Raw genomic sequence first — 24,998 nt, forward strand, 5'->3', positions numbered from 1 at the left:
AGTAGTAGGATAGTGTAACTGGAGTGCAGAACATTCTGTCAGGGATGAGAGCAGTTTGATTTATACTTGAATCAGAAATCGCTGGCTTGTTTACAGTCTAAAAAATTTTTTTGGTTTTGAATATTTTTCCAATATATAAAGATGCAGGAATACCCTTAAATTTAGTATTACCACTAAATTTATTGTTTTGGTTAATTTTTCCTCAAGTTTAGGGACTTTATATCCTTCCATGTTGGAATGGGGAAAGAGTGGTTGATACCTATACTGCTTCCGCCTGGTTTTTCCTCCTCTTAGTAGCGTCTTCTTGGTTGTATTAAAATGTTTGCACACGTCCATAGATCGATCGGCACACTTACCATTATGATGGAATGTCAATCTGATCTTAAGATATTTAGTAGATTTGTTAACAAACAAGATGGAAGTTCACAAAGATATCTGATGCATTGTTAAAATTATTTAGGACAAGAACAGTTGGCAAATGATAATAGACAGACAGGCTTAATATGTAAAACTTGAAATGCTGCTAGGGCTTCTGTGGCTTAAGTAGGGAAGACACATCTTTGAGACCAGGGGTTCTCTAGAAATGGATGAAGAATGACAAAGAATGCACAGTGACAGCTGAAGGATCGCATGGCAGGAAAGGGACTGTGATTAAATCCCCTGAGGCTGTCACTGAGCTGTAAGCTGAAGATAACACTCTCCTTCTGCTGAAAACAAGAATCAATACTCATTCCTTGATGGGCTAAATTATTAAAAAAGGGCCCTTCTTACAATGTTTCATCATCTGGATTTGCCTCTGCTGGTGATCTGTTGGCAGCATACAGGGAGATTTGCTGGGCATCCTGTATTAAAATTACTCAGTCGGCGGTGCAGCCCTTTGGATAATTCCCTTGCATTTTACAATGCTCTTGAATAGGTTTGTGGCTTACTTTTGCCTAAGTGGTTTTGTATCTTTTGGAGTTACTAAACAAAGTGTTGGGCACATATACACATTCTTGAAAAAGCCTCGTTTGTTTTGTTCTGTTTTTCTCTTTTGTAGCTGTAGGTGGGTGGCTAACAGATTATTCTAGTGATACCCTTAGCAAACATCAAATGCATCTGGCTTATTACGTCAGCCTGACACATTGATTAATGTACGCTGAGTTTTGTCTTCTTTCCTTATGAATAAAATTATATAAGAGATCGACTTGCTTTTTAGGGGTAGCTTTTAACGAGAAGGGGGGTATTAATTAGGTGGCTGGCACCCACCAACCAGCTGAAAAAGAAAGTAGCCCCATCTTGTGAGCTTCAGGGAGGGAAAAAAGAAACTAGCACTCGTTCTCTTTTTAGTGCTGGTGGTGTCACTGGTCCCAGTATAATACAAAGGATGGGGAATGAAGAGAAGGAAGAGCTTTTGTGAGTAGTCCTTTGCCGCTGTCCAGCAGGCTGGGCGGACTTCCGCAGGGGCATCGTTGTGTGGAAGCACAAGGGGACTTGTCCGTGGGACTCGTAGAGTTGGAATCCTCTGGATGAAGCTTGAAGCCTTCTGCCCTTCTACATTCTGTCTGAAGGGAGATAAGACTCTGCTTCAGTATTCCAGAATTGGTGGTGTGATGTATTTGTACTATTTTGGTGGAGACAGAACTGTTTCTAAAGTTTTTTTTATTCAGCTGCAGAAAGAGCCTGGTCAGCTGGACAAAGCCATGTTGAGAGATGTTAGTCCCTGTTGCGGAATCGTGAGGTGAGGCTAAAGAACCGTGTACAGTCACATTTCTGCTTCCCTGGAAAACTGATCCGATTAAAAAAATCCCTTTATCTTGTGTGGAGGGGAGAGGGTTGGGAGGGAAGGGAAGCTAATGAAGAAAGGCTGGAAAGAGAGAGAGGTCTTTGAAAGCATGGCTGACCTCAGTGGCAGGGCGTGGGAAGTGGCTTCTGTGCGTGGCACACCGCCCCAGTGGGCGCACAGCTGCCCTGGAGAGGCTCTGCCTTGGGAAAGCTCCTCAGGGCCCAGCAGACTCTGGCCGGCTCCTGGGTGCAAGACTCCCTGGGGAGAGAGATGCTGCTTCTGAACAATTGCAGCCCACCCCCTCCCAGCTCCACAGTGCATGTGCTGCAGGGCTGGAGTGCTCTCCAGGTGCCACCTGCCACTCGCTGTAGGCAGCCACTCTCCTACAGATAGTTAATTATTTTCTCTTCTGTTCCATCTTTCCTCCCGGCCTCATCTTTTGTTGTGCTGCTTTTTTGAATTGTTTGTTTCCTGTTTCCCGACCAGATTCGCAGCTCCTGCTTCTGTCCAGTTCATTCTGATTGAATGAGTAAGTACAGGACATGGGTGGTAGCCTGTCCAAGAGCGCAAGAGAGGTGGCGTAGCTGATTCACCGTACACTGTATGACCCCAGTGAGGAAGCCTTCAGAATACACCCTTGTGTCCTGTCACGGTGATCTCGAGAACACAGTCTTAAGGTTTTTTTTTTTTTTGCATTACGCGGGCCTCTCACTGTTGTGACCTCTCCCATTGCGGAGCACAGGCTCCGGACGCGCAGGCTCAGTGGCCATGGCTCACGGGCCCAGCCGCTCCGCGGCATGTGGGATCTTCCCGGACCGGGGCACGAACCCGTGTCCCCTGCATCGGCAGGCGGACTCTCAACCACTGCGCCACCAGGGAAGCCCTCAGCTTGTTTTATTAAGCTATCTTGAGTGCAATTGGAATTGTTCTGAGCATATCGCTTTCTCTGGAAGAAAGAGACACATTGCCCTTTTATATTTTGGGGAGAAAGGCAGAAGGGCTGAAACCTAGACAGCCTCTGGTCTTATTTCTTGCTTGTATGAAATGATGCCTTTCTGCTGTTTCTTGAGGAAATGTAATTATCCTAACAGTGATTGCTGAATATCAGGCAGTGAGTTGAGCCAGAGGAATGGGTTCTTTCAGAAGATGGACTAGAAAACTATCAACAGGATTGATCATTAAAAACAAAACAAAACAGGATTGATCATTAAAAAAAAAAATCCACTGAAGTGTTTATTTACAAAATTACAGTGAAACTCCCTTGCTTTACAGACCTGACTATTGTCCTGATCAGGTCTCCTGACTGTGTCCTTTGATACATAGCTCTGCTGTGAATCTGACTGAGAAACTCTGTGCTGCAGGCCTTACTCCTTTCCTCTGACAGTAACCTTGTAACAGTGAGATTGCAGGGAAAAATGCCTTTGTATCTAAATCTTTTAGTCATGGAATTTAACACACTGGTTATTATTCTACCCAGTTTTCGAGTTCTATGTATTTTTTTCTGCTCATTGGCTTATTGTTTGGGTTATCATTTTAGAGATCCGGTTTAACAAGAAGCAACATGAACTTCTTTGAAAATTCATGAACTTGCTTTGAAAAATTAGCATCAGTACAAATTAAATGATTAGCGCTTGCTGTTTAAACTTGCCATGGAAGCAGTGAGAGGTGAAACTTGGTTAACTTTCTCTTTCTGCTGGCGCATGCCCTGGGTATCTGTGGAGTTTAATAATGCTTTTGACCTCTGGGGGTACTGAACTTGAAATTTCTCCAGGTCTTTGGTGGGGGAGGTACTTAAGCACTGTCACATACTCTGTGTCATCATCGTTTCCAAAGATACATCACACCAAATCATAAATCTCGGAAGGTTAATTCATTAGAGAAATTTGTTTTCTTACTCATATTGGGTTTTCTCTATAAGGGAGATAAAATACAGTGCAGTTCACTGGATTTCTAAGTTACAGGCTATTTTGTGTCTGGGATACTGGTTGGAGACATTTTGTGCTTGGGTCAGCTTTTTTGTAGGCAACTTTTACATCTCATGAACTAAAACTACGTATATATACACAAAGGTGTTTATGAAAAAGAGGCTCGTTCCTATCAGTTCCCAGAGAAGCGCATCTTATTTTGTGTTATCGCTCAGGTAGCTGATAGGGTGCAAGCTTTTTCTGTAAAACGCTAGATAGGAAATGTTTTCAGTTTTGTCTTCTCTGTGGCTGCTACTCATGTTGGTCACAGACAGTATGTGACAGCGTTGCTGTGTTCTGGTAAAACTTTGTTTACAGAAATAGGTGGGCTGGGAAATAGCCTGTGGGCCGGTAGTTTGCTGACCCCTGAGCTAGTATAAACTCTTGAGGATTTTTCTTCTGAAGGAGTCCCTCCAAAGCTTTCTCTCCTACTTCACTGTAGCTTCATGATTCTGCAAGGGGCTTGTGGTTTGCAGAGTTAGTGGGCAGTTCCTGTTTTCTTTCCTGTGTTATTTTGAGGGGGTGAATATTTTATTAATCTCTCTCCGTAACTCCCTCCCCCGCCCCCATCCTGACCTTAATAGTTTTTGTATAGTGCACTGATAGATAGGTATTCCTTGAAAGAACTCATTCTCACTAATGGTCCTGGAGGATTTTTATAAGATGTTTACATACCAAGAGCAATTAAATGTTTTTCTCAGCTTGTTTTTTTCTTTGGTAATTAGCTTATATCTGTAGAGAAATTTTGAAAGGGTAAATGTGCATAATAAAATACATTGAAATTCATGTCCTAATTTTTCTTGTGGGTCTTCTTTTTGTTTTTAAAATTAAAAATATTGCAACAAAATATTTAAGACAGCAGAAGAACCTTTTTATCTCTGTGTACTGAAAAGTATAGCTTCTGTTTGATTTAGTATTTAACAGATAAATATTGATATGGGCAAATACTTTAGTGTTTGTTGCTGATGAAATAAAACGTTTGATAGCCACGTAGGCAAAGAAAACTTACCCAGATAAAAATTAGTCCACAGTCACAGATGGCATGTCTGATCCTAACCATCAGCTTTTATTTATTTTTTATTTAGAATTTTAAAAAAAGTTAATTAAATTAATTATTTTTGGCTGCGTTGGGTCTTCGTTGTGGTGCACGGGCTTCTCACTGTGGTGGCCTCTCCCGTTGCGGAGCACGGGCTCTAGGCGTGTAGTCCTCAGCAATTGTGGCTCACGGGCTCTAGGGCGCAGGCTCAGTAGTTGTGGCTCACAGGCCCAGCTGTTCCGCGGCACGTGGGATCCTCCTGGACCAGGGCCCAAACCCGTGTCCCCTGCGTTGGCAGTTGGATTCTTAACCACTGTGTCACCAGGGAAGCCCTTCAGGTTTTAAATATGCTTTTTAATACGCCTTTGCTCACAAGGCATCCTGGGAAGTGAGGGGGATGGCTCTGTGCCAGCCTTTCTTCACCATGGAAGGAAGAGTACGGAAACTCATTTGATTGACAGTGGATCTCAGAAGTCTGGTTTATATTAAAGTTCAGTATTGTTATTACTGTCCTTCAATAATTATGCAAACTGTTTTTAAGAAACATTATTACTTATTGACAGATTCTGTTCATATCCAGATAGAATATTAGGGTTTCAAATTTTATTTGAGACCAGGGTTTGAAGGTTTATGTCATAACCTAAACTAATGTGCTATGTATTATTTGCTCTTAGTTCAGTTGCTGCATTTCTGGCTAAATTATTATAAAATTGTGATTTCTGCCCCTCCAGCTCCTTTTCACACATGCTTTGTTACAAATGAAGTAGGACACCACAGCCGTTAAATCTGGTTTTTGTCCTCACTAGTTGACCATGGTGTTTTTGTTGTATCTTACTACCCAGCAGCATACACACTTTATGTAATTTGTTGCAAGTACACACCCCTGCTCATTTATTTTATTTTGCTTGTGATCATGATTAAGTGATTTCACTTCACTGAGAGGTAGATTGCTCTTATGGAAAGAGCAGGCAGCTGGCTTCTGTTTTCAGTTCTGCTGTCAGTGCTTCCTAGGTGTTACTTCAGGCAAGCTATTTCATGTTTTAGAATGTTAGTTTCCATCTGTCTGTCAAATCGAGATAATACTTTGTCTTGCTTACTTCACAGTGGGGTTATTCTCATGTGAGAGTAAAAAGAGGTAATATAGCACTTTGGAAATTTTGCAGTGGTCTGCACATGTAGGAGTGTCTGTTATGTCGATTGGCTGTATATAATAAAAACCCAAATCACAGTAGTAAAAAGTCTGTATTCTCCTATAAAACAAGGTGTTTTCCAAGGTGTGCCATCCAGAGTTGAGAGAGTGACCATGATCGTCAGGTATCTAGTTTCCTACAGTCTGCACCATTGTCGTTAGTGCATGGTTTCCATTCTCAGGGGTTCCTCATGGTCACAGATGGCCATTGCAGCTACAGTGGTCAGATTAATGTTCTAGGCCAGTGTTATCTGAATCGTAGTCCATGGACTGAACTGTCTGTTACTAGGCCACCACGTATTGAGTACAGAAAGTAACCGTTTAGAAACTTTTATAACCATTTGACATTGCCACACCATTTTATTTGTGTTTTTTATAAAAGTATTACTCTGCAGTGGATTGGGGGAAACTGGTTCTCCACTCTAGCCAGGCAGCTGAAAGAGGAGGGCCCATTCCAGAGCTTTCCTAGTACCCCTGCCTAACAACTTCAGTTTATGTAGATCTTCAGGGGAGGTGGGAGTTGGTTTTGGCTGTCCAGTAGTATAGGGGTTCTATTATTAAGGAAAGTGGGGGGAGTGGAGGTTGAGTTAGGCAGCCAGCAATCTCTGCCATGGTTGGACGTGTCTGAAACTGTAGTACAGTTCAGCACAGAATCAGATCCACAAATGCACCCAGTTCCTGAGTAGTAATGACCCAAGGCACTGCAGCCATTTCTGGCATTAGGAGACTTACTGCATATCTCAGATGGAAAAACATATTGAGAATGCTAAAAGCAGAGTATAATGATGTAAGAGATTATATGGTTGTCATTTGTAGAAAAGAACATTTTCAACAGATTTTAAATTTCCTTATATTTTCATAACTTAGAACTAAATTTGTGAATTCAGTTATGTTTAGTTACAGTTCGTCTTAAACCAACATGAATTATCTTCTTGCAAATATCATTGTTTGATTCTCCTAGGGTAAGATGTAGAAGTAGGACTCTTTACAAAGATGACTTTTTTTTTTTTTTTTTTTTTTTTTTTTTGGCGGTACGCGGGCCTCTCACTGCTGTGGCCTCCCCCGCTGCGGAGCACAGGCTCCGGATGCACAGGCTCAGCGGTCATGGCTCACGGGCCCAGCCGCTGTGCGGCATGTGGGATCTTCCCGGACCGGGGCACAAACCCGTGTCCCCTGCATCGGCAGGCGGACTCTCAACCACTGCGCCACCAGGGAAGCCCTACAAAGATGACTTTTAAAAGGTACCTTTTTATTGGTTTGGAATTGGCATGGTCCTCTTTTGTATGTTGTAGTGTATACCAGTATGTGTGTTTGTAAATGCAAATGCATACAGGGTGGAAGCTGTAGGGAGGGTTTTAAAAGACAAGTTTATTAGAATGAAGTGGCTTGTTATTTAGCTGAATTTTGTTTGTGTTTTCCAGTTTTAATTTCATTGTCCTCTTTCATTGAGAAGAGGAAGTATGGTAAAATATCTTCACTATGAGTGTAATACTTTACATTGGCATTGCAATATTTTTTCCTATTATAAAAGTCTGTGTTTCCTTCCAGTGAATTAAGCCCTTGTGTATTAAACCCTCTTATTTTGTAGCATTTGATACTAAGCATGAGGAAGAGATTTAAAAAAGAACGATAGCTGCATCTTTAAGAGAAAATCAGAGTTCTTACCTGCAAATGTTTGTGAGAGGTGCAGGGCATAAGTAAATGTCTTTAAAGTAGCTAAAAAGCAGTGTATTTGCCGTGGTGTGTGTGCATTGCTGAGAAGGCTCAAAATGATGGAACCTGTCCATCGGTAAGGTTCAAGAGGAGGTGTCCTAACGAACTGATGAATTTGGGTTTGGCTTTTACAGATAGGTGTGGTGGAAGGGAGAAGAAAGTGGGTTCTAGGTGGGGAAACTCTTACCACTAATGGTTGGTTTAGAGTAGTTCTCATCATATGGATACTTTTTAGTTACAGTGGCTGGATTTGGATGTGGGATGGTGATAGGCAAGGTCCGTTAATTGACTTGTATAGACAGTTTTGCATTGAAAATAGATGATTGTGCTTGGCTTTTCATCCAGAGGTACTAGTTGGCATTTTTGTTTTTCCTTTAATCAGTGAAGATAGTGCTGATGGTGGTTTGCTGTTCATTGTCAGTGGGAAAACTTACTTGGTCGCAGATGGTCAGTGGCTGCCGGGAGGGTCGGGGCTTTTCTTGCTTTTAAGACCATCTGTTTTTTTTGGGACCATTCCATTTGAAGCATATGTACCTTTTCCTCTTGTTTTATCCCAGAAAAGCCTCTTCACACCACCAAGCTATTCACAGAGAAAAACTTGCCTTAACTGCCTGCTGGCGCAGGTGGCTTGATCTTTACTTTCTTGTGGCCCTGTGGAAGTTGGGACAAGATGTAGTGGATCTGATGGCAGCACCACGGGACTCTTGCAGCCCTCTCTTCAGAGTCTCGGTTGGAAGAGGCCCAACTGGTTTTCTCCTTTATAGTGAACAAACATTTGGGAAACTCTGCTCAGTTCCTGACATCTGAAACAGCTGAATAACTTTCAGTTGCTCCGGACACTGACAGAACAATACAGTTGAGTCGGGATGGTTTGGAGACTAATTGGTTGGCAACTCTTTCTACTCAGCAGTTCTTCAGCTGTTCCAGAAAAAGAAACTGCTGGAGGATTCTGGGTGAGCATGTGGTCAGTGGGAGGGAAGCAGCAACTGTGAATTAGCATGGCTGAGGAGACTGCAGGTGCGGGAAGTCAAGGAACCTTAGTTACTTAGTTAAGTGGAGGAAATGCAATTTGAGGACTAGGTTTTCCAGACTAGCAAATTAACAGTGTGTTTACCCTGCTGCCTGGAAGCATTGCCTTCATATTTCCTTCTAAGTGTGAACTAATTAAGATGAGAAAGTTTTCAGCTTCTACTTTGGAAAGCTTAAAGGCATGGCTTATGTACTTTTTGCATCAGCAGCAGAATCAGAATTCCAAATCGACTAGCTTGGCCTTACAGTGACTCACCTGCAGGCTTCAAAGCAGTTCACCTTTCCCGCTGTCTTCAGGGCTCCTCTGGCTTTTTGCTTCATTCTGTACAGTTTCATGAAACTTGTTTCGTGAGTTAATTTACCTCCCTGAATGGATATGAAACTTGAGGGAACGAACTGTGTTTTAAACATTCCTGATATTCTCTGTGGTCCCTAGTACTGTTCTTGGTGGATCGTAGGCTGTTTATTGATTTGATGGATTTGTTCTCTGTCTTTGAGTTACTGGCTCTTCATCTTTCAGGTCTCAGCTCAAGTGTTGCCTACTCCAGACGATTTTTCTGACTACCTTATCCATGGCTTCAGCCTCTTTCCTACTTAGTCATTCTCTAAGATGTTGCCCAGTCTTAATATCTTTCTTGTTTTTATGACACTGATCATCACCCTAGATTACCTTGTTGATTTACAGGCAGACCTTGGTGATGCTGTGGGTTTGTTTCCAGATCACTGCAATAAAGCAATATCACAGTAGAGTCACACCAATCTTTTGGTTTCCCAGTGCATATAAAAGTTATGTTTACAATATACTATCGTCTAATAAGTGTGCAATAGCATTATGTCTAAAAAAATACATACTTTAATTAAAAAATACTTTATTGTTAAAAAATGCTAACCATCACTTGAGCCTTCAGGGAGTCATAATCTTTTTGCAGTAGTAATATAAAAGATCACAGATCACCATAACAAATATAATAATAATGAAAAGGTCTGAAATATTGCAAGAATTACCAAAATGTGACGCTGAGACATGAAGTGAGCAAATGCTGTTGGAAAGATGGCACCGCTGGGCTTGCTTGATGCCGGGTTATCACAGCCTTAATCTGTAAAAACAAAATGCAATTATCTGCGAAGTACAGCAAAGAGAAGTGCAGTGAAACAAGGTATGACTGTATTTTTTTCCCTTTCCCCAGTAGAACACTAGAATTTCCTCAATAGTTGGCTTGTTTTCCCTTCCCCAGTGGAACAAAAGCTCTTTGAGGACGAAAACCTCATTTGTCTTATTCTGTGACTGTTACAGGATCTAGCACTCAGGCATTCAGCACATAGTCACGGAATGAATGAGTGAACGAATGAAAATGTTAATGAATATTTTGCAATTTAGCCAACGCGATTTGGTTTTTACCTGGGCTGTGGTTTCTTAAGCTGCGTTCTGAGGTGGTGCATTTGGTGGTTACCAGGGAAGATGGTCAAAGGGAGGCTCCATGAGAGAAGCTCTGGGCCCCTGTTTCTTCTTGAAGGACGATTTGGATTTCAATTTATAGAGGTTTTGTTTGGAAAAGAGAAATAAAAGGTCCATCTCTACCTTAGAGCATCTGTGCATCTTGAGCTCTACTTTAACTGATGTTGCTTAGTTGCCATTTCATGTTGCTGAGGGAACCTGGCACAGATTATCTTTTTGCCCTGGACCACATGTGCTGGTTGCTCAGGGATGGGATTTTTCTGGATCAGGTGTCGCACCTCATGCAGTCAGCTGTAGGCTCTAGGCCAGAGTCACGTAAAACAAAGCATGGCCACCTAAAGGGACTGGAAAGGGCAACTGCCCTTAGAGGAGGGCATAGGAAGGATGGGTCTGGGGACTTCTCTAGCTCAGGTACCTTACAAGGACTTCTGGTGAAATTTTAAAGAGGCAGATGTTTCTGAAAAGGAGAAGTACTGGAATATGTCAGATTTGGAGGTTGGATGGTCTTCTTTTTCCTCAAGTGAAATGAGGATTTTTAATGACTTATTTTAAATTACCCCAGTATGTTACTTTCTTCTCTTAAATGTTTCTGTACAGTTCAGCCAACATTCATTAAATGATTACTGTGTATATAATAGGAAGTCCATTGTGTAGGAGGAAAAAGATATGAATTAGTCTCTCCCTCAAGAATGGTCAGCTCCAAGTGGTTGGGGGAGGGAGGGAGATGCTTGCCTATTTGTTTATTGCTATAGACCCAGGGCCATACAGTTTCTGGCACATAGTAGGAGCTTAATAAATATTTGTTGAATGTAAAAATATGAATAAAGTATGGCCTCTGCGCTCAAGTGGTTCAAGAGGAATAGAGAGGGACCACCACACACTTGCAGAGAGTGGGGCTCGGAGAAGTGCGAGAGTGCTTTCCACGGGTAGGACTTGGCAAGGGTACCCCAGCTTTTGAGCTGAGCTTCGAAGGGTTGGAAGGATCTTTTATAAATTTATGTATTTATTTATTTATTTTTGGCTGCATTGGGTCTTCGTTGCTGTGCGCAGGCTTTCTCTAGTTGCAGCGAGCAGGGGCTACTCTTCGTTGTGGTGCATGGGCTTCTCATCGTGGTGGCTTCTCTTGTTGCGGAGCACGGGCTCTAGAGCACAGGCTCAGTAGTTGTGGCACGCAGGCTCAGTACTTGTGGCTCTCGGGCTCTAGAGCTCAGGCTCAGTAGTTGTGGTGCGCGGGCTTAGTTGCTCCGTGGCATGTGAGATCTTCCCGGACCAGGGCTCGAGCCCATGTCCCCTGCATTGGCAGACGGGTTCTTAACCACTGCGCCACCAGGGAAGCCCTGGGTTGGAAGGATTTTGACTGGAAAACAGAAAAGCTTTTTAAGGACACAAGATAGAGGCAAAATATTTTTGTTGAATGTTGGGAGTCTAGCTTGGTTTGGTCAAGAGAGCGGTCAGAGATAGAGCCGTAAAGATATGCCTGCCTTTGAAAGTCACGCTGAGAAACTGGATTAGTTGTTGGGGAACCATGGATGTTTTTTACCAGTTGAGTACGTGATCAGAATTACGCTTTAAGAAAATTAGGGTTAGAGATAGAACTTATTAGGAGAACATGGGTGACAGGATGGCCAGGATTTCCTGCTCATTAACTAGCTGTTGGGTGTCTGAGAGAAGGTGGTAAGGAATCCTTAGGTTTATGAGACCCAAACACTGGAAAAGGGATTTGTTCCATCAGAAGCTGTGGCATTTGTTATGAGTATGAGAAAATAATTTAATGCTGAGTTTTGTTTTACTCGTTTATATTTCAAAATTGTTCTTAAATTTTAGTTTCCTGGCCTGTATTCTTACTCCAGGGATGTGATTCTGATCAATCTGTTGTCTGTTAACGCGCTCAGCAGCTATTCATTCCTTTGGTAGATTCCTGTGACAATTCCAGCTGCTTTCTTATATCTTGTCTCTATTTCCTTACATACATTTTCTAATTTAGTTCTTTTGGTTTGGTTGCTATTTTGTATTTTAACTAGAAACCACATAATTAAGAAATGTATAAATTTGTGAACATTGGTAGAATACATCTTTTATCTGTTGCCCATAGTGCATCTGCAGCATCTGGTCTCCAGCTGAAATCTGCCTGAGAAATGAAGTTCATTTACTTTATCATGATGAGACTTGTCCTTTCAGGTGTGCTCCCCTTTTCCTGAGTTTCCTCATTTGGTTACCAGAGCTTTTAGCTGATGCCTTTTCTTAGGCAGAAGGCAGGTGAGGTCTGTTAGTGGTTTCTTTAAAAAAAAAAAAAAATCTCCTTACTGTAAATCACAAATACAAACAACCACACAAAGCATGTGTATAGTTTAATGAATTGTAATGTGTAACTACCTCCCAGGTGAAGAAATAGGACTTTGCCAGCCATCTCCCAGTTCCTCTGCAATGACAGTCCCCTCCTTCCTTACAAAATTAACCACTACCCTGACTTTTAAAAGTAGTGATTTCTTCATGTTCCTTTATAGTTTTATCTCCCAAGCGTGGATCTCTGGACACTACACGTTAGTTTTGCCTATAATCTTATAATCTGTAGTTCTCCCTCCCCCCCCCCCCCCCCCCCCCCGCCCCTGCGCCCTTCATTCATCCCTTTATTTATTTTGAAAAAGCCAAGCCACTTGACCTGAAGTATCTCCCACAATCTAGATGTTGTTGATTGCTAGTGCAGTAAACATGTGCCTCTGTCTACTGCATTTCCTGCACATTAATAGCTGGATCCAGAGGCTTGTTCAGACTTGAGTCTGACCCATTTGGGCAAGATTACAAATGGTGTAGTAAATTTTTACCAGAGGCATGTCATGTCTGGTTTTTTTGTTGTTGTTTGTTTGTTTGTTTTTTCTCCTTTCTCTTTTGGATTTTACTACCTGTATCCATTAATTCCTTGAGTGTTGCAGAATTATGAGATTCTAATTCTACCATTTCATTTTCATTTATTAGCTAGAATAATTTCATATGGCAGTGCTTCCTGTCATCAATGATTTGCCTATCCAGTTGTACCGTTTATTTAGGAAAGACAGGATAAAAGCTTGATTCTTTCTTTTTACCCACTTTTCAAATAATGCGTTGGGTACCCTTAAAGATATTGATGGGTTTCAAATAATTGCAATTCTTAATCCTCATTGAAGCCCAGATTGTTCCATCGTTGGCTACTGGGAGCCTCTCCAAGTTGGCTTCTAAGTCGTTGATATGACCCTAGTGGTCTAATGTCCTTGCTATCTGTATGTCTAGCTGCTCCATCCCCATCTTGTGCATTTCCACACCAGACCTGGAATCACCATTTCTTCTAGACTCCATGGTTTCTTTTAGTGAGAAATGATATTTCAAGAGCACATTCTGGGCTGTTTGGGACTCATTTCTACTGGGTTGGTCATTATGTCTAGATCTTTGGATTTTTATAAATTACATGAAAATTTCTAAAATTTCAGTGGACAGAGCTGGGAAACATTATCTATTATAGTGATACTTTATCAATCATACTGATATTTCTTTTTTTTTAAACTGCATAGACTTTAAATTTATTTTATTTATTTAATTTTGGCTGCATTGGGTCTTCATTGCTGCATACTGATATTTCTAATTCAAATTCAGAATTATAGAGTTTGTACCTCATCTGTATTCCATCTGTATCTTCCACACAGAGATTCCTGATTCTCAGGCACACAGGAGTGACAAAGTTAGAATATCCTGTCATTATTTTCTTTATCTCACCTTACCCAAACAGCTGTCTCAGAGTAACAGTATTAATCCCATGCTCACCAGTTATGATTACTGAAGAGTATTTAAAAAAAAGTTTAGTTTGTGCTCTCCCTATGCTTCCCCCATGTTTTAAATGATAGTATTGATACTATGTCTACATTTTCAGATTTCATAACTAGTACATACTATAGTCTCTTCTCTTTAACCCTTATTTAGTCTTAGTTCTCCAAGTAACTCTATATTTTATCTTTACCGCTAGTGCTTATATAGATGTCTCTCTAGTCATCTTAGTTGTCTGGAGGAACTATAGTCCCCGACTTCTTGAATGCTTATAACAGGTTGTTTGTGCCCTTACACTTGCAGGTCAGATTTTGCTGGCTAATGTTTTCTTTTCTTTCTTTCTTACTTGTAAAAATTGAGGTATAATTGATATACAACATCATATTACTCTCAGCATAATGGTTCGGTATTTGAATATACTGTGAAGTGATCACCACAGTAAGTCTTGTTAACAGCTATCACCGCACAGAGTTACAGAATTCTTTTTCCCTTGTGATGAGAACTTCTAAGGTCTCTCTCAGCAACTTTCAGATGCGCAGTACAGTATTACTAACTATGGTCACCATAACATGTTTTCTTTCCTTGAGTGCCTTAAATATGCAACAACATTTTCTTCAGGCATAAAGCACTGCTGTCAAAGTCTGTTGAAACTCTAATTATCTTTGTTTTATAATTCACATATTGTTTTTTCCTAGATGCCTGAAGAAATTTTTTTTTCCTTTAAAGTTCAGTAATTTTAGTAGAAAGAATGTGTCTTAATCAGGATCTTCTGGATTAGTGTGCTTAAGTATATCGTGTGCTCTTGAAGTGTGAAGTTTCAAAGCTTTTCATTTCAGGAAAATGTTCTTGAATTACAGTGTTTGTTCTTACCCTTAGATTTTAGTGTTTGTTCTTATCCTTAGATTTGGTTTTCTTTTCCAGGAGCTTCTGCTGTCTGTATCAAGACAAGATATCCTTGTCTATCTTTAATATTTGTCACTTTCTCCTGAATCCGTTTTGTTTTTTATTTCTTTTTGACTTTAAAATTTTCTTCTTTTCACCTTCTCTTTCTCATAAGGCATTGCTAGCTGTGTTTATTCACTCTTGTATTCCTTCTGGTTTAGTCTTCATTTCTAAAATAATTTTTGTCTGACATTTCACGTCTGAGTTTTCCTGTGTCTGATATGTATTGCTTTCTAATGTCTTGTATCATTTATTTAATAATGTCTTTTAGCTTGTTTTGAAACAGTGCATTACAGTTTTGGTTGTGTGTGTGTGTGCACGCAGGTGTTTTTTTTTTTTTTTTTGCTGTGCTTTCCTTGTAGAGATGCTATCCTGCTCCTTATTCCTTCCCCCTCCCCATTAGTAGCATTGTATGAGGTTTAACCTCAGTACTTTTGCTTATTTTTATGCACATTTGATTTTCTTGAACTTTTAGAAGGAGGTGTGTGTGGTTCAGAGTAGTTTCTTGTAACTTCACGGAGCCCCCTCTTCCGTTGTTATGTGATGTTAAAAATATGGTGCTTGCATTTTGTGAGTTCCTGACTCTGTTCCCTTCGTTCACTTTCATTTGAACCTTCTTTTTCCTTTACTGTCTTGTTCCTGTTCTGCTCGGTCTGTGCTCCATTCCCTGTAGTTTCTCCTTTGTTATGGGGCATTCTCCTGGAAGGGAGCTGTGGTGAGTTTTTAGAGTTCACTGTGGTTAGACTACTTAGCCTTTTCTGGTCCCCCTGTACTAACTTGCATCCCCATGGACAAAACCCCCGCAGTGGCAAGCTGCTGTTAGCACATTGGCCCACCTCCATGCTCAGTAACGACTTTGAGATCCTCCTGATCTTCCGTGTGAGAGGTACAGCGTTCCTTCAGTTTTCTCCCCTACAGATGCTGACAAGCACAGGCCTTTCGGTTGCTGGTGGTCTGTGCCCCCCACCTGCTTACATTCGCGGATTTGTGAAGATACCTTGTTTCTGCATTCTGTTTTGTTGTCAGTGGGAGTTTGGTTTGACTCTCTAGTTGATCTGTTTTTATGGTGGTGAGTCAGGAAGATCGGTAAACTATGCTGCCATCCTCCTAGAATTCCTGGTGTCTTAGTTTTTATTGAAATGGTTTTCTACTAAGCCTAGGATCACAAACACGTGAGTTCTCAGTGTGACCTGCTGTTTGTCATGGCTGCCACCGTTTCTGTATAAGCCCTGAGGGGAGGGACAGGTACAGAAGACAAGAAAGAAGGAACAGTTTATCAATTACCAGCTGAGTTTGGTCCCCTAACCCCATGGAGTTTCCCCCTAGTGGTCTAGGCCATGTCAGAGGCATAGATGCTCAGTTTTCTTCTAAAATTTTTTCTAGTCCAGGAGAAGCTTGAAGTCCTGTCTTCGTAAATAGATGCTCAGATCGACCTGTGAAATCTCACCAATGATGGTGAGAGGATGCTGTTCCCCTCCCGCTTCCATCCCCCCACCCCAAATGTATGTGTTAGAGCTTTGCGTTTTTCCTTATTGGTTTATCCCTTACAAGGTGACTTAAAACATATTAACTTTCCAGAAAAATTTTATTTTGAGCAAAAGGAGCAACTGGTTTAGTGACTGGAGTTGCAGATTTGAGGAGATGTTTTGTATGATTATTTCTGGATTATACATTTATCTGAGGTAATATATCAGCACACAATTATAGCTGAGATTTTTTACATTTCACAAACATAAACATTAGACATTACAAGTGTCACAACAGTGCAGTCTGTATGCATACATATTAAATAAGTATACATTTATAAAATATAGTTGCATAATTCAAACAGGAAAACCTCAAAAAGTATAACCATCAATCAACATTACTATTGATTTTATGTAAATATAAAGTATGTTAATAAGAGGAAATGATGCTTTCCAATATTGGTGATAGCATACAAAGTGAGATTAAGATGCCAGTGATCTCAAGGGCTAAGGTGTAACTTTTATTTCTTGAATGCAGATTTAAATGAATCTACACATATACTATCAAGCTATTTTCAACGGGAAGAGGAAAGTCTTTTCAACAAATAGGCTGGGACAGTTGAATATCCATAGGGCAAAAACAAAAGACAAAACCCTAACTCACACCATACGTAAGAGTCAATTTGAGATGGATCATTGACTTAAATATAAGGTAAAAATTATGTATCTTGACAACCTTGATGGAGGCAAAGATTTCTTAAAGAGGAGATGGAAGGTATTAACCATAAAAGAAAAAAAAAAGGGAATTCATCAAGAGACATTGTTAATATTCATAGGGGAAGCCTCAGACAGTGAGAAAATGTTTACAACACAAATCTGAGAAAGGAATTGAATCCAGGATACATGAAAAACGTCAAACAGAACTGCTACAACTTAATAATAAGGCAACTCAGTTTTTAAAAATGACTCGAATATAGAGACACTTTAAGAAAGAGGATATATGACTGGAGGATAAGCCCATGAAAAAGTGCTCAATATCGTTAGTCATCAGGAAAATGTAAGTCAAAACTACAGTAAATACCACTATACAGCCACTAGAATGGCTAAATGGAAAAGGCTGGTAACTGATTATCAAGGTTGCCTCTCTGGCAAGGAACTCTCCAGCTTTGTTGGTGGGAATGAAAACAGTACAACCACTTAAACAGCTTTGACAGTTTCTTAAAATTTAAATATATAGATCTATCCTGGTCTCTATAATAGAAATCAGATTAGTGGTTGCTTCTACAGGTAGGGTAGAGATTGAGTGGGAATGTGCTTGAGAGAACCTTCTGGAAGAGTAGAACTGTTTTGGACTTGGGTTATAAGGGGATCTATGTTCATCTTCATAAAAACCAATTGAGGGACTTCCTTGGTGGCACAGTGGTTAAGAATATGCCTGCCAATGCTGGGGACATGGGTTCGATCCCTACTCGGGGAAGATCCCACATGCCTCGGAGCAGCTAAGCCCGTGTGCCACCACTACTGAGCCTGCACTCTGGGGCCTGTGAGCCACAACTACTGAGCCTGCGAGCCACAACTACTGAAGCCCGTGCGCTCTAGGGGCCCGCATGCTGCAACTGCTGAGTCCGCGTGCTGCAACTACTGAAGCCTGTGTGCCTAGAGCCCGTGCTTCACAACAAGAGAAGCCACTGCAATGAGAAGCCCATGCACTGCAATGAAGACCCAATGCAGCCCCCTCAAAAGAAAAAATTTTAAAAAAATTTATTAAGAAAACCCTAATTGAACAGTGTACCTAAGGTCTCTGCATTTTGCTGTATGGAAATTATATTTCACTTTTTAAAATTGAGTGCAGATTATAAAACATTTTATACAGTTTGGTAAGTGTAAATGTTACAAATGCTGTTTCATAAAACTGCAGTTTTTGGATTTAATCCAAATTTTATTGGCATTGCATTTTAATTTTATTATACGATACGTGAGAGTCAGACTTAAATCAGAGGTTTCACATTTGGCTTTGTTCACCAGTATCAAGCCGGTTTCACTGTATTGCATGAGGTGAATTCCAAAGCAAATGGCCCAAGTTACGTGGTAAATATAACTAAAGGCTGTCTGGTTATGCTGTGAATTTTTTGTCACCTTGGTTATTATTCATGAATTTTTTTTCTAGATGTTTAAAATATCGAACACCTGCTCCTAGTAGTTTGCCTACCGTTATCCTCTGTAAGGGGCTGTTTATAGAGCATCCCGTGCTAGGATGATGAATTTCAAAGAGAAGATCTTGCCGAATTACTTCACATCATCTTGTTAATTTTTGAAGTGTCCTTCCATTTTGCTATTTATATTTGGTTAGTTTTCGCCTCTTCTATCTTGTTTTGTTATAGTCAGCCTCTGGAAGATGCTGGCTCCTGCAGGTACAACCTAGTTTGAATTCCTCTATGCCTTATTTTTCGTATACTAGCTACTTTATTGATTTTTTTATATAAAAATTCAGTTGTGCATGAAGAGCAGTTTATTCTTAAATTTTTATGTATTTATCACGTAGTCCACTTTATGAATATGTCCTTTTTCTAAGAAGGGGAATATTATACCTAGATAATATTATGTTTTTCCCAGAGTTAATTGGGAAGACTTTATTTTTATGGCAAGCTCTGAGTTCATGCTTTATGTAGCATACATTTTTGTGGACTGCTTTGTGGGAAAAATCACGGAAAGATTTTTCTTAAGAGTTCATTCAAATATATTTACAAGAAAATGTCACGGCAGTGTCTGTTTTTTTCGAAATGCTGTGAGTTAGGAACTGTTCTGTATCTTGCCTTCCTCAGGAAAAATGCAGGATAAATGTGGCCAGATTTTTAAGAGACAATGGATTTCTGCTATGTAAGAAGCTTCAGTTTTGATGAGCTTTGAATGTAATTTTTATGAACCTTCATAAAGATATGATTCTTTGGTACATTCTTCTTTAAATGTGTTTCACCTTTCTTACCTAATTCTAGCTATTTCATATCTGTGTGATATAAAGAGATGTCGAAGCATAAACTACATGCTGTAACATCATGGCTTTATCAACTAAAAAATATACTAGACTCCGTTTATGACACTTGAGGGAGAGGGGACAAGGAAGACATTCATGGTGTTTTCTGCTTTAATACAAGACAGTAATCCTTATTCCTCTGCCTCTGTTACATAATAGCTAAATCTCAGTTTGTGATATCATAGACTGAGAAATTTACACATAATGCACAAAATTGGAAAACCTAACAGTACTGCTGTTTAGAAACTATCATTTATTTTTAGTTACTGTTTTATTTAAAACTAGCTTTGTTAGAGCCAGCATTTGTTAGTGGACTACCTAGGGGTAATCTACCCTTAGGATGATTTGCTTAGAGGGTTAGGACCTCATATTGATAGGATAACATCAGAAGGCTTTTCCTCCCTATTCAGGTATTATAACAAATGGGTGGAAGGGTGAGGAGCTGGCTTTAGTTGGTACATAGGAGTGTCCTGTTATTCACTGCGTGAGGGCCAGGTGAAGGTTTTCACGTTTTGTATTGTAAGTTATCTCTTTAGGGCAACTTAATGTTTTGTTGCTTGGGGTAGTCACGTCATATATGTGTATTTGCAGGGTGGGGATACAGACAGTACAAAAACAAATGTTACAGTGTGGTGCTAAGTGTAGTGGTTCTTAAACTGGGAGCCTGTGAACGTTCAGACATTTTCTGCAGTTGTTTGCACGGCATGCGCATTTCCTTGAGAGACAAAAGGCCTAGCAAAGGTTAAGATCCATCGTTCTAGAGCCTGATTTGAGGTGTAGTTACCAGGTATTGATTTCTCCATAAATGCAAAGAGGCAGTAGCCTCTGTAAATTCCCCAGGCAGTTGATCCCACTATCTCCTCTTTTGTATGATCATGTTAAATTTTCTTGGGCATTGTTTCATTTTATGTCTCAATAATTATTTACTGCCAATTAGAACTCTGACACTTTCTCTTGTTAGCCTACCTGACATAACATTGGTAGAGCTAGAAAATGATTTCCTGCATTTCCCTCTATAGCGATTGCCTCCCTCAAATTATAGAATATGGTAATATTGTTAATAGGTAAAGTGGTGACTGTATTATGTGGTAATTGCTAAGAGTCAGCTATTAATGTTTTCTTTTGACAATAAAAGCTTTTCTGGACTTAGCAGAATTAGGGGAGTAATCGGGATCCTTGTTTTAAAGGTCATCATTGGTGATTGGTGGAGAGCTCTAATGTGTCTTTCTGTGAATCTGTGAAATTTAGTTTGCACTAATCCTGGTGACTGTGCGTGAATAACAGACAGCAACACAGATGAGCACAGCCTTGAGCTTGGTAACTGCTTTAGATTTGGGCTCCAAGTAAGGACTCCAGGGAAGGTTTCTCTGTTCTTAAAAACTAGGAGATTAATAGATCTTCCGTCCAGGACGGCTCCCTAATTTCAGTTGGACACTGCCAAAAACAAGGACTCCGTAGGTATTAATATGACTCTGCTTCTTTGTTAGTAGCCTTGACAAAAGCTTCCTTTTTATGTATATTTACTTTTCCAATAAAGGATCTTTTACTATTTTGTATTTTAATACAAGGGGCAGATGTCTCCAGCTCTGAGCTGGGCTTTGCAACATGTCCTGCCTTTTGAATGTTTCTTTCAACTTGGGTAGCTCTCTTTGTTAAAAGGCCAAACCCCTTAGTGAGATGTTCTGGGAAAGAGGACCCCTTGATATTTGAAAGGTGAGAAATCCATTTAAGCCACGTGATGGCTACCGACAACCCTACTGCCTGGTTCTGCTTGTTTTAATGTAAGTGATAGATGCTCTGGCTGGTTGTGTTCAGTAATTGGATGTGAACTATATAAGTGACATTTCATGGCAAATGTGAGGGCGTTGTGGATGGCACTCGATTTCTGTGTTGCTGCCTTAGGCTTAACGGTAAAAACCGTAATGGAATTTAATTATTAGAGCATATATTCAAATATTAGTTCAGTGCATTTGTAATACCCTTAGTTGTTAGGTAACTGTTCGATTACTGTGCATGACACTGAGTGTGTGTGATTTATAATGCCAGTGTGTGCAGTGCAGCAATAGAAATGCTAATAAGGCTGTGTGTAGGGAGGGCTGCCATCCATACTTTGTCAGCAGCTTGCTGCCAAGTAGTCTTCTAGGAAACACATAATCTGCAATCAAAGAGGAGTTTGTGGAAATAGCAAACATAGACAAAAAACGTTACAGAAAATGGTGTTCATTGCTTTCTTTCAGGAGAGGTTTTAGTTATATCTTATTAATAACACCTTCTTCCCTTTTTAAGTGTGTATACAGCCTTGATGGTCTATCACCAGGTGAAGAGGAGTCGATCATACTCTTTGTTTATTTCAGGGCTGGTTTTACAAGGTAGCATTGAGTGGAACATCTTGTATTCAGTTAGAGACTCTCTAGATTTCATATTTAAAGTCTCTATTCCTTTTCATATCAGCAACACTATGAGCATTTTTGAGGTGAAGTGGTCTCTGAATAAGGATGGTATGGCGTGTATGGAGGGCAAAGGAGTAGATGGCTTTCTTCTACGAGCAGTTGAGAACGTGTATGACTGTTTATACAGTGGTCCCTCAGTATCCTCAGAGGATTGGTCCAGGACCCCCCCGCGGATACCCAAATCCTCAGATGCTCAAGCCCCTGTGTGCTGGGAAACAGAAAATTCACGTGACTCGCTTGATTGCCGCTAGTCACTTCATTGCGGTGGTCTGGAAGTGAACCCATGATATCATTAAGGTGTACATGCTATGTATGTAGTATACCACTGTACATAGTAATAGGTATGTATGATATATGTGTAAGTTCTATGTAACGTTTACTCATATCATGCAATAAAATGCTGTAAGCACTCCAGAAACCACCCTCATGCCCTCTCCTAGCCACTAGCCCCATGATAACTAACTACTTAGTTAGCCCCATGATAACTAAGCTCTGACATCATAGATCAGTTCTGCCTGCCTTTGAACTTTATATGTAAAGGGTATCATGTGGTATATATTTATCTGTGTCTGGTTTCTTTGGCTTACCATATTGTTTGTGAGATGCATCCATGTTTTTGTGTGTTACAGTAATTCATTTTAATTGCTATGTAATAATACATTGTATGGATATACTGCAATTGATCCTAAACTGTTAGTGACTATTTGGAAAATTAGAAGGATTTTCAAACATCCCCTTCAGTAATTGAGCAAACAAGTAGATTATAAATCATAAGAATACTGAACAGCACAGTTTAAAAATTTGAGTTAAATGTCATACATACAGAATACATGCCCGGCAACCAAAGAATATATATTCTTTTCAGGTACATATGGGACATTTACCAGAAATGGCAATGTTGGATCTTAATTCAGGTCTTAACATATTTTAGAGGATTGAAATCATACAGAACATCTTCTCTGACCAGAGTGGAATTAAGCTAGAAGTAAAAAAGCAAAATGATTACCTGGAATATCCAGAAATGTTTGGAGTAAAGCGATGCACTTCTAAATAGTCTATGAGCCAAATAAGGAATCACATTGGAAATTAGAAAATATTTTGCAGTGAATGATTAATGAAACTATGACATATCACAGTTATCGGATATAGCTAAACATATGCTCAGAGGTAGATTTTTAGCCTTATATATGAAAATAAGTAAGGTAGAGTAGAATCAATGGTTTTAGTATCTGTACTGAGAAATTGAAAAATAACTTAAACCAAGGAAAGGAAGGGAATAATGAACATAAGAGCTCAAATTAATGAATTAATGAGGAAGTGTACATTAAAGATAATAATATCAGAAGTTACTCATTTGAAATGACTAATGAAACTCAAATTCCTGTACAGATGATGAAGAAGAGAAAGAAAAAAGGCAGCAAGTCACTAATACGGAGAATGAAACAGGGCAGCACTACAGATCCTACAGGCGTTGCCGTCAGGGGGCGCCATGAGCAGTGCCGCCTGTTAACTCCGAATATCTAGCTATGGCACCAAACATTCAAAGACAGACCTAAGACGGATGTGCACACGCATAAGTAAGAATGCCTATAGCAGCGGCCTCGGTTGCCGTAGTGAAAACTGGAAACGACCCAAGTATCGATCAGCAGGAAATGTCTGAACAAATTGTGGCATATTGTATATAGATGTAATGTGTATCATTTAAAGTGAATGGACTAGGGCACGGATGAATCATGCAAGCATAATGCTGAATAAACAAAGCACATTGCAGAGGCGGCCAGAGTACGGTATCATGTATGTAAAGGGTAAAAACTGCAAAACGATACCTTATATAGTTTTAGCTGTATGTACATATGAAGTAAAAGTATAAAGCACTGCGTGGGAATGAGCAACAGTAAATTCAAGATAGTGTTTACCTCGGGGGGGAAGTAAGAGAGACCTGTCTAGAAGGAGTGTATAGGCAGTTTCTTCAGGTTGGGTTATGTTTTATTTCTTAAAATATGTTTGGCCCCTAGTTATATTATTTTTATACCTTTATGCCTGTGAAATTTTTCATAATACATTTTATAAAAGAAAAGTAAAGGAGGTCAAAAAACCCACAAAACCTTCTGGAGTTTTCATGAACAAAAGCTCAACCTTAGTGAGAGACAGAGGCTTGGATTTCTGTGTTGTCCCTGTGGATGGGGAAATGGTGTATAGATTTATTAAGGTGATCTAACCCCCCTTCTCTGTCTGTATGAAGCGCAGTACACTTTTCCCTGCCAAATTCAGGTGCTTTTGAAAAGACAGCTAGTTTTAAGGAAGACAGTACCTGAAGAGATTAAATACAGTATACAAAATGTTACTTGCCTGGGATTGTATGGTTACTAAGTGGCAGATTTCATTGCCAGTGGCTTTATTAAAGCACTTAACCATTCTCTGACCGTTTTGGGGAAGGGTGGAGAGATTGCTAAAGGATCTGTCCCTCTATTGGAATGTTAGCTCTGTCAAGACTGGGACTATCTGTGTTTTTCCTCTCCAGAGTCCTCAGTATGTAGCTCCAGAACAATGGTCTGATACCTGGTAGAAGCTCATTAAATATGGATTACATGATTTGAGGAAATTATACTGTAAAACTAATTTGAAAACATTTTTTTCACTCTCATAACTATTGTCTCTGTAACTGTTATCATATTCTGGGGTTTTTAGAAGATCATTGAAGTCTCAGCTCAGAAGTTTTATCTAGCAAATTATTTGATTTTGAAGAACGTGGGGTTGTTGTCTGTAGCGGTCTTCTCCAGCATCAGCTGGTAGAAAGAAGCATCACAGCTGACTCAAGAGTTGTTTCTCTCATAGTAACGTCTCTTTGTGTTAAAATGGGGGAAGGAATTTAGATTAGAATGTTTTTCTAGCATTCTCTGGCACAAAAGCTTTTTCAGCAGAGCAGATTCATCAATTCTAAAGGAAGTTAGTCTTTTTGTGGTAATGGAAATATTCCCTATCTTGATTGTGGTGGTGGTTATACAACACATTTATCAAACACAATTTTATTGTGTATAAAATATACCTCAGTAAAGCTGATTTAGGAAAAAAATAGATGAACCAAAACCAAAACAGTAAAACAAAACCCCCAAATTGAAACGTTTCTGAAAAAGGATAGAGGATGAAGGATTTTAAAGAAAACGG

General features: G+C 39.9%; 1 protein-coding gene and 1 long non-coding RNA gene across 2 annotated transcripts in view; both read left to right on the forward strand.

The window, feature by feature from the left end:
• Nucleotides 1-24,998, forward strand: part of RERE (arginine-glutamic acid dipeptide repeats) — a 435,053-nt gene that overhangs the window by 227,583 nt on the left and 182,472 nt on the right.
• On the forward strand, nt 7,129-17,798 carry LOC113622240 (uncharacterized). Its single transcript, XR_003433461.1, has 3 exons — nt 7,129-8,620; nt 16,270-16,341; nt 16,891-17,798. It is a non-coding gene; the product is annotated as an uncharacterized LOC113622240 (long non-coding RNA).

Source organism: Aethalodelphis obliquidens, unplaced genomic scaffold, assembly GCF_003676395.1.
Source record: "Aethalodelphis obliquidens isolate GAN/ISIS:26980383/991018 unplaced genomic scaffold, ASM367639v1 scaffold9, whole genome shotgun sequence".
NCBI classification, from domain to species: Eukaryota; Metazoa; Chordata; class Mammalia; order Artiodactyla; family Delphinidae; genus Aethalodelphis; species Aethalodelphis obliquidens.